Consider the following 10,732-nt stretch of genomic DNA (forward strand, 5'->3'; position numbering starts at 1 on the left):
CGGTGATAGTGAGATAGCAGGGGGTCATTGAAAGATGTAAACTTTCTTGAAGAGCTGAGTTTTCAAGTTCGGTCTGAAGGTTCTGAGTGTGGTGGATAAGCGGATGTGTTGCAGCACAAAATTCCAGAGGATGGGGTATACACAGGAGAATTGGGTGAGGAGTGTATGAGTGTGGAGGAGAGAAGGAGATCTTGGGAGGACCAGAGGTTGTGTATTGGGAGATTAGTTCTGAAATATATCTCCATATATTTATACAGATTATAGTGGGAAAAAATATATATACAGATTATGATCGGCTTTGTAGGTCAGTGTTAGCAGCTTGAACTGGATACATTTGGAAATTGGGAGATAATGAAGTGATTTGCAGAGGAGAGAAGCAGATGAGAATTGTGGGGAGAAGTGGTTTAGTGTGGCAGCAGATTTATGGACAGACTGGAGAGGTGCGAGAGTGGAGCAAGAGCTTGGATTTGTGGTTTGAAGGACAGGGAAGAGTCGAGGGTTACTCTGAGGCAGCGGACTTTCTATACTGCGGAGAGCATGGTGTCATTAATTGTGATAGATTGAGTAGGGGGTTTAGGTGAGATGGAGGATAGATGATGAGTTCAGTTTTATCCACATTGAGTTTTAGGAACCTAGAGGAGAAGGAGGATTTGGCTGATAGACACACTGGGATTCTGGACAGCAAAGTGGTGACGTCTGGGCAAGAGGTAGATCTGAGTATCATCAGCGTATAGGTGGTACTGGAAGCCATAGCCAAATAGGCCAAGATTGAGGGGAATAGGAGTCCCAGGACAGAGTCTTGAGGGAAACCAACAGAGAGAGGGCAGTATGAGGATGTGGAGGGGAAGATGATAGCTGGGGGGGGTTGCACTGAATGACCCTGCTATTACTATTTTATCACGAACAGCCCCCTATTGGCCCCCATCATCAAGACAATGACACAAATGACCGATGATTAACGGAGGCGGCCGCATGCTGTTTCCACTACTTGGCCGATTATTGGGGAACTCGCTTTGAGGGTATTGGGTAGATATACACCTGATTCCATTGCATGGAATTTATATACAGTAGTGATAATAAGTATTTGATACACTACCGATTTTCAAAGTTTTCCCACCTACAAAAAGTCCAGAGGTATGTAATTTTTATCGTATGTGCACTTCAACTGTGAGAGGCAATCATTTAAAAAGAAGAAAAAAAAAATCACATTATATGGTTTTTACAAAATTAAGTAACAGAACTCAATATTTGGTACGGAAACCTTTGTTTGCAATTATAGAGCTCAGGCGTTTCCTGTAGTTCTTGATCAAGTTTGCACACACTGCAGCAGGGATTTAAGCCAACTCCTCCACACAGATCTCCAGATCGTTCAGGTTTCAGGGCTGTCCATGGGCAACTATGAGTTTCAGCTCCCCCCTCCAAAGGTTTTCTATTGGGTTCAGGTCTGGAGACTGGCTAGATCACTCCAGGACCTTGAAATGCTTCTTATGGAGCCACTCCTTAGTTGCTTGGCCGTGTGTTTCAGGTCATTATCATGCTGGAAGACCCAGCCACGACCCATCTTCAATGCTCTTACTGAGAGAAGGAGGTTGTTGGCCAAAATCTCGTTATACATTACCCTATCTTTCATCCCTTCAAGACGATGCAGTTGTCCTGTCCCATTTGCAGATAAGCCCCCCAAAGTATGATGTTTCTCCACCATTCTTCACGGTTGGGACAGTGTTCTTGGGGTTGTACCCATCCTTCTTCTAACCTCCAAACACTACGAGTGGAATTGATATCAAAAACTTCTATTTTGGTCTCATCTGACCACATGACCTTCTCCCATGCCTCTTCTGAATCATCAGATGGTCATTGGCAAACTTCAAATGGGCCTAGACATGTGCTGGCGTGAGCAGGGGGACTTTGTGTGACCCTCATGGTTTTTAATCTATGACGGTGTAGTGTGTTACTAACATTAATGTTTGAGACACTGGTCCCAGCTCTGTTCGGATCATTGACCAGGTCCTCCCATGTAGTTCTGGGTTGATTCCTGACCTTTGTCAGAATCATCCTTACCCCACTAAGTGAGATCTTGCATGGAGCCACAGACAGAGGAAGATTAACAGTCATCTTGTGTTTCTTCGATTTTCTAATAATTGTACCAACATTTATTGCCTTCTCACCAAACTGCTTGTGTATTGTCGTGTAGCCCATTCCAGCCTTGTGCAGTTCTACAATTTTGTCCCAGGTGTCCCTAGACAGCTCTTTGGTCTTGGTAATGGTGGAGAGGTTTAAGTGTGATTGTTTGGACAGGTGTCTTTTATACAGGTAATAAGTTCAAACAGTTGCAATTAACACAGGTAATGAGTGCAGTGTAGGAAGGCGTCTTAAAGAAAACCTTACAGGTCTGTGAGAGACAGTATTCTTGCTGGTTGGTAGGTGATCAAATAATTAAATTGTATTTTATTGCATGAAATATTTACAAATCATGCAATGTGATTTTCTGTTTTTATTTTTAGATTGTTTTCACAGTTGAAGTGTATCTAGGATAAAAATTACAGACCTCTCTATTCTTTGCAGGTGGGAAAACTTGCAAAATGGGCAATACATCAAATACTTATTTCCCCCATTGTATATACCTCAGTACGGTTGCTGTCAACTCCATAATGACCCAAGAAAAATTATCAGCTGCCACCACGAATCGATTTACAGACTGATCTGACACCCATCACAAGTAGCGCATGGCTTCAGGGTGTGGTTTACGGAACAGAACTATTACATTTTATATTTAATCCAGAAAGATAGGCAGTATTTTTATAAAAAATATACAAAAGATTTTACAAAGAGTACAAAACAATACAGCATGTACATTTACATAAAATAAAAAGGATTAACCCCTTATTGACCAAGTAAATTTTAACCTTCATGACCCCTCACAAGTGACCCAATTTTGAAAGTCAGACCCCCCAAGGAATGTAATGTAGGTGTGTGGTGAGCATCTTAAATCCCCAGGGGGGCTTCACAGAAGTTTAAAACAGAGCCATGAAAATAAAAAATCTAAATTTTCCCACAAAAACTTACTTTTAGCCTCAGACGTGAGGGAAAACTACTGTTTGGGTGCATGACAAGGCTCAGAAAGGAAGGCGTGATGTTTTGGAACTCAAATTTTGATGGAATGGTCTGTGGGCATCATGATGCGTTTGCAAGGCATTGAAAACCACCCACAAGTAACTCCATTTTGGAAACTACACCCCTCCAGGATTTTGTCCAGGAGTATAGTAAGCATTTTGAACCCACAGGTACTACACTAAATTTGATAATTATAGGTCGCCACATAGAAAATTTTCATTTTTTTTTTCCTGAAAATGTTCTTTTAGCCCTAAATTTATAATTTTCACAATGGATATTAGGTGAAAACATACCCCATATTTTGTTACGCAATTTCTCCTGAAAGCTATTTGTCTGGAATAGATTATGAATGCCATGTCGCATTTGGATAGTGCCTGACATGCAAAAACAGCAGAAATACCAGCACAAGTGACCCCATTTTGGAAACTAGATCCCTCAATGAATTCATCTAGGGGTGTACTGAGCATTTTTAACTCATAGGTGATTCACCAAATTTTATAACATTTAGATGTGAGAACAAAAAATATAAATGTTGCCACTTAAATACTGTTTTAGCACCAAATTTATAATTTAAACTAGGGGTAATGGGAGGAATTGGACCTTACAATATGTTATGCATTTACTCCTGAATGTGGCAGTGTCCTATATGTGAGTGTACACTATTGTTTGAGCATTCTGCAGGGATCAGATGTGAAGGAGCTCTACTTGGCTTTTAGAACCCAGATATCATTTGAATAGATTGGGGGCTCCATTAGCGGAGACCCAGAGGTGCCAACACAGCAGAACCCCCCCAGGTGACCCCATATTAGAAACTTCACTGCCTAAAGAATTCATCTAGTGGTGTAGTGAGTACTTTGAACCCATTAGTGTCTCACAGAATTTTATAACCTTGAGACGTGGCAATATTACCTTTTAATGGTAAAAATATATTTTTTGTATTTGTTGCAAATTTGTCAGGTACACAAGGTTTAAAAGGTGAAACTGGACCCCATAATTTATAGTGCCATTTCTTCTCATTGCGGTGATGCCTCATATGTAGAGATGAGCGAATATATTCGTTACTCGAGATTTCTCGAGCATGCTCGGGTGTCCTCCGAGTATTTTTTAGTGCTCGGAGATTTAGTTTTTCTTGCCACAGCTGAATGATTACCATCTGTTAGCCAGCATAAGTACATATGGGGGTTGCCTGGTTGCTGGGGAATCCCCACATATATTTATGCTGGCTAATAGATGGCTAACAGATGTAAATCATTCAGCTGCGGCAAGAAAAACTAAATCTCCGAGCGCTAAAAAATACTCTAAGGACCAGCCGAACGTGCACGAGAAATCTCGAGTAACGAATATATTCGCTCATCACTACTCATATGTACTCAGAAATTACTGTTAGGCCACACGCCAGAGCTGACAAGGAAGGAGCACTGTTTGGCTTTTGGAGCACAGATTTTGGTGGAATAGTTTATGGCGACATTTATTTCATCTACAGCAGTAGTGACTATTTTGTAAGATCCACTCCAGGCTTTTTTTATGGAGAATAGAAAATATGCCAGTTTAGTGCCCATACATTGTTCCCCCATAAAGTGTAGAGCCTCCATATATTGTTCCCAGCTTGTGCTTCTGGTGACATACACCCCGTAAATTAAGTGCTCTCTCCCTACTACAATGATGCCAAACATGTGCCCGCTTACTGTGGTTTAGGCACAATGGGGCTCAGAAGGAGAGAGCATTTGGATTTAGGAGCGCAATATTCATTGGATTTTATTTGAGGGGGCAGGAGCCATGTCGTTTTTCCAGAATCTCTGTTCTACCAGTAGCGTGGGAACCCCCTATAGTTCCAGTGACAGATGATGCACAGGGGTGGGGACTGGTTTTGTGTATGATAAATTAGGGGTTCTGTTGGTAACATTTTGGGGTATATAATATTTTTTGACCTCTTTCAGTATAAGGCTGGAATCACATTCTTGTATTCTTGAGCACTTACATTGGGGTGTCCATGTAAATCCAACAAAAATGCAATTCAGACGAAACCCCCAATGGAACCACCCACCATGAGGCAGACCAAGACACTTTGAACTTCATTTGGCCTCTGTTCCAGTGGCATCCATTTTTTTTTTTTAGGCGCTCACAGATCTATGATCACCTACACTTGTACGCTAAAAGATGCCTAAAATGGTGGGACACTGCCGGAACACAGACCAGTACAAAGTGGCTCCAACTGCCTCATAAATGAGTGGTTCCATCCGGAATTTTGTGTTGATCGCAGTTTTTGGGAATCTACAAGGAAACCGCAACAAAAGCGCTCAACAGAGAGCGCAGAATAATTGTGAGCCGAGCCTTATACCGATTTTTGGGAGGTAGAATGAACTAATGGACAGCAGTACGAGAATAGTTCTTATTTTTGTTTTGGCGCGGTTCACTGTGCGATATAAGTGATAAGGCGCATATATTCTTCGAGTCGGTGCGATTACAGCGATACCAGATTTATATCGGATTTTTTATGTCTTGCTGCTATCGCACAGTAAAAATGCTATTTTATAAAAATACTTTTTTAATATTTTGAGAGCTGTAACTTTTTAATTTTTTAGCAGATCTGTATGAGGTCTTTTTTGTGGGATGAGTTTTAGATTTTTTTTCTGTGTCATTTTAGGGTACATAGTAGTTTTTGATCGCTTTATATTCAGATTTTTCAGGCACAGAATGAATAAAAAAACAGCAATTCAGCTATTTTTTGCTCCTTTAACTGTGCGTTAAAAGTGATAAGATCGATTTGTCCATTGGGTCGGTATGATTACAGCGATGCCAGATACCGTATATATCTTCTTTTTATGCTTTGCTATTTTCACACACAAAAACAATATTTTACAAAAATGAATTTATTTTTTATCGTGATATTCTGAGAGCTGTAACTTTTTATATTTTTGCCTAATGAGCCATATTAGGGCTTGTTTTTTTTGTGGGACGGTATGGAATTTTTATTTATACAGTTATTTTTGCATACAACTTTTTGATCGCTTTTGAGAGTCAATATGATGAAAAAGCGACATTTTTGTCTTGTTATTATTTTTTTAAAGGCGTTAGCCATATGGAACAAATAACGTGCTAGTTTTATAGATCGGTTCGTTCCAGATGCGGCGATACCAATTATTTGTATTTTGTTTGTTTTATAATAAACTCTGCGTTTTGTGTGACAAAACTGCTTTTAGTGATTTTGTATGTGCTCTTTTATATTTAATCTTTCTTACATATTTTATTTTACTTTTTCACTTGGTTCCACTGTGGGACATATATAATTTTTATTTTGATCACTGGTCTCATACGCTGCTGTACTTGTGTAATTCAGTGCATGAGACAATCAGTGTCTCACTGACTTTGCCTGTGAGACCCTCGGTACCATGGTAACCATCGGCACCCGCGATTCTTATACTGCAGGCAGTCCTAGCTTCAAAGGAGATTTCAATTCGTTTTTGTCACTTAGTTACCAGGAAATTTTCTCTCTTCCCATATGTTAACATGTGATTCTACTTCAATGAAGTTTGTTCTTGTGTTTCTGGAATTCTATATGAGGGTGGTGTTGGAGGGGTGAATGTGTCATCCCTTATGGATTTTAATCTTTCTCTATGACATGTATTTAGAAATGTTTAAGGAGATCCAGGAGAGGGCAACATATGTGATGCAAAATGAAAAGAGGGTTTGTAGTAGGAGGGAGTTTGGAAGCTAACAGCGGTAGCGATATTGGGTGATAGCTAAGTGTAAAGGTGGGACCAAGAGATGGTTTCTTCAGGAAAGGTGTGATTATGGCATGTTTGAAAGCAGAAGGGAAGGTACCAGAAGTTAATGATGGGTTGAAGAGATGGGTAAGGGCTGGGATAAGTATGATCGTGAAGTTGGGAAGGGGTCAAGTTCTTAAGAGGTGTAGTGGGATTTGGAGAAAAGATTAGAAAGCTCTCTTTCAGTGATGGTGAGGAGGAAGATTATAAAATATTTGGCAAAGTCCTCCGTAGAGGGAGGTCAAAGGTGGCGGTGGTGGGCGGTTGAGTGAGATAAAAGTGTTGAATAACTGGGGTTGGAAGATCAAGAATATACGAGGATTGTGAAGTAGAGCTGTTTAGCAGAGGTGAGGGCTGACTTGAATGTAAAAAATGCTTTTTTGAATACGGTGAGGTTTTCTTGCAAGTGTGTTTTCTTCCATTTCTTCCAATTTTTTTTTCATATTTTTTGTACATTATACCATAAAATGAATGGAGCCATTCAAAACTAAAACAAGAACAACTCTAAAAATCCAGTCAATGTCCTTAAGGGCGAAGAGTCCTAGAAGTGATGTTCTGGCCCCACAGAGCCCCGATCTCACATCATCCGGTCTGTCTGGGATCACATGAATAGACAGAGTGATCTGCACAAGTGACATCCACAGAAGATCTGTGGTAGTTCTCCAAGATGTTTGGAAAAACCTGCCAAGATTTTTCAAAAACTGTGTACAAGGGACAAGTACCAAGAAGAAGTGATGAAGACAAAGGACGGTCACCAAATATTGATTGGCTTTCGATGTCTGTATTGTTCGTTCACTTTGCATTTTGTTAATTGATAAAAAGAAACTATTAACACTTCAATTATTGAAAGTACTCTCACTTTGCAACATTTTTTTCTACACCTGCCTAAAACTTTTGCACAGTGCTATAGCAGCTGTGTATCACTAGACTATTTTAATAGCATGCCCATATACATTCAACAAAATGTCACCATGCTTGCTGTTATTTTACAATAGAAATAAAGAAGAGACATAGTCTATGACATGGACAGGATTACAGGCATGCTTCCCTAGTACTTTGTTGCACAACTTTTGTGTTGTATCAAAACCAAATTCCATAGATTGCTGTGCGGCTTATGGTGGGTGCTAAGGAGCTGACAATGCGCTCCCATCAAAACGCAGAAGATAACACAAGGAATTGCACACATGAAAGGAGACTGGAAAATGTTTATACACAATATATTAGTATCTCATGTCTATTATTCATATTGCAATAGGTACCGGTGTAGATAGCATTGTTTTGTGTATAACACCCTTCATCAAGCAAATATCAGTGGATATACAGTATAGAAATTCACACGTTTGGGATGAATTTCCTCAGGGTGCAAACTCAGGGTGCGAACGTGCTGGGTGACACTTGGATATCACTCGAGTATGTTGGTACTCGGCACTCGACAAGCATTGGCTGGTGCTCTGATTTGAAGACTGAATCCCTGTCCAGCGTGTTTGGCACCTGTTACACAGCCAATAAACATGCAGGGATTGCCTGCCAGTAACTTTAATGCCGTAGCCATCTTGGTAGTGCCATTACTATAATTGGCAGCCCGGATTACATCATCAGAGGTTACAAAAGGACAGGTGCCGCCACGCTCGGTTCACTGTCTCCATTGTACAGATCGAGGACACTTGTGATTGGTGAGAAAGTAGTAATCCTGACTTATGTGTGCACAGTTTAATCAGAGTCCTCTAGTGTTGATACTGGTGCTGATGCTGAACCATCATGCTAACAGTCCTTCTAAAAGCTAATCTTGTGCTTTGCTTTTTGTATCAGACACATTCTGCATTTAGCCTAGGGACAGTTGAAGGAGCAGGGAGAGTGGCAGATTACAGCCTATAGGCAAGGCTTAGGGCTTTGCAGTCCATTGCTAAATATATTGCTGCTGCACTTGACCACATTCTTTTTTTGGAGGGGTGAAAACATTAAGTATTGTCATCAATAGAATTAGTATTACATTACAGTGGTATATAAAACTAAAAAACAAGTTCAAAAAAATGTTTCTGGATTCAGTTAGTCATCCATACTGTTCTACTTGCTTTGTGTTGCATTACGGTGGTACTAAACTCCAAAAGAAAAACCACTTTGCCTGCTGCAGGTGACCTTTTTTTTTCTTTATTAAAAATAAACTTGTTTTCCAGAGACCTAGCAATAAGAAAATGCAGTAAGGAATGGGGAAGTGGAAGTGCTGGTGATGGTGCATGCAGACACAGAGGACAGGGGCAGGTGTGACTATGACTGTTGCTGGAGCACAAGAAACACGCCCATCCATGACACATAGCTTCCCGTCCCACTTTGCAAAGAAGCATGGGACACCACTTCTAAGCCACACCAGTGCGAACAGGTGGTTGGTTGGATAATGTGGAAGCATACTTACCAGCACCACACAGTCCGGTCTCACCAGCCATCAGTCTGGATCACTTAATCCTCACCCTGATCCTCTTTCCTCCAACCATGTTGAGTCCCAGGAGACCAGTAATTCCATACTAGGACACTCTGAGGAGCTCTTTACTACATAATTTCTTGATTGTCATCTTTCACCCTGTATGTTCCAAGAGAGGACAGGAGGAAATGCTGTGTACTGATACACAAAAATTAGAGCAGCCACGATCCCAAGAACATGTTGATGGGGAATGGCAAATTTTGTCTAAGGAGGTAGATGATGATGAGACACAGATGCCGATAAGTCTTGTTATTGTTAAGTCACCAAGTCAGGAGGACCAGGGTGCGGCGGTGGAAGACGAGATGGTGGATGACAAAGTCATAGACTCAACCTGGGAAGCTGGTTTGCAGAGCGAGACTTTCAGGACTCCATAAATATGGTGAGCGGCGATGACGCCATAGTCAGCGCAACGATCCCGCTTCTGTACCTACTTAAACAATCGCTGCTCACAATTAAAGCTGGAGCTTTGCATTTGGACCACGTGGAGATGGAGGAAGATGTGAGTGGAAGATACAACCCAGCCTCATCTCATCTGCACAGCACGGATTGGGTAACAATGAGGAGTTGGAGGCTGAGTAGGAGGAACAGGAGCTAGCACAACAGAGGCTAGCTTTGTCCCGTCTCTCCTACATGAATGGGCTGAGGAGAGAGATGAGATGTAGAGCAGTCATAATGGTAGATACAGTGAAGTGCTAACTATAGGGAGCTTAGCCCATATGACAGACTTTATGTACTGTTTCCTATCCCATGACCTTTGTGTTACATTCATCTTGGCAAAAAAAAAAACCTGGCTGTTTACCCTGCTAGATCCATGCAACAAGGAGAACCTTGCATCTCTCTTTCCCGTGGAGGAGAAGTCTACTAAAATGGTGCTATACCAGAAGGCCATTGTGGAAAATATGTTGAAAAAAAATTCCTATCAGGCAATGCTAGCGGCAGGGGCAAGCTTCCTTGCCCAACCAAGTCTTGGGTACATTGTCAAAGGCCTGGCTCAATTTCATAGCTAAAGAGATTAACCGTACACTCTATTTTGGGTAATGTTAGGTTCTTTATTTCGTGGAGATAAAAAAAAATAGAAAGTGGCTGTGAAATGTACAAAAAAGTAAAGACGTTTTGACCCACCAGGGTCTTTATCACAATGTCGCTTCAAGAGAAGAAGACAGTATACAGTACATACCAAAAGTTTGGACACACCTCATTTAAAGATTTTTCTGTATTTTCATGACTATGAAAAATGTACATTCACACTGAAGGCATCAAAACTATGAATTAACACATGTGGAATTATATACTTAACAAAAAAAGTGTGAAACAACTGAAATTATGTCTTATATTCTAGGTTCTTCAAAGTAGCCACCTTTAGCTTTGATGATGACTGCTT

Source organism: Ranitomeya imitator, chromosome 2 (genome assembly GCF_032444005.1).
Source record: "Ranitomeya imitator isolate aRanImi1 chromosome 2, aRanImi1.pri, whole genome shotgun sequence".
NCBI classification, from domain to species: domain Eukaryota; kingdom Metazoa; phylum Chordata; class Amphibia; order Anura; family Dendrobatidae; genus Ranitomeya; species Ranitomeya imitator.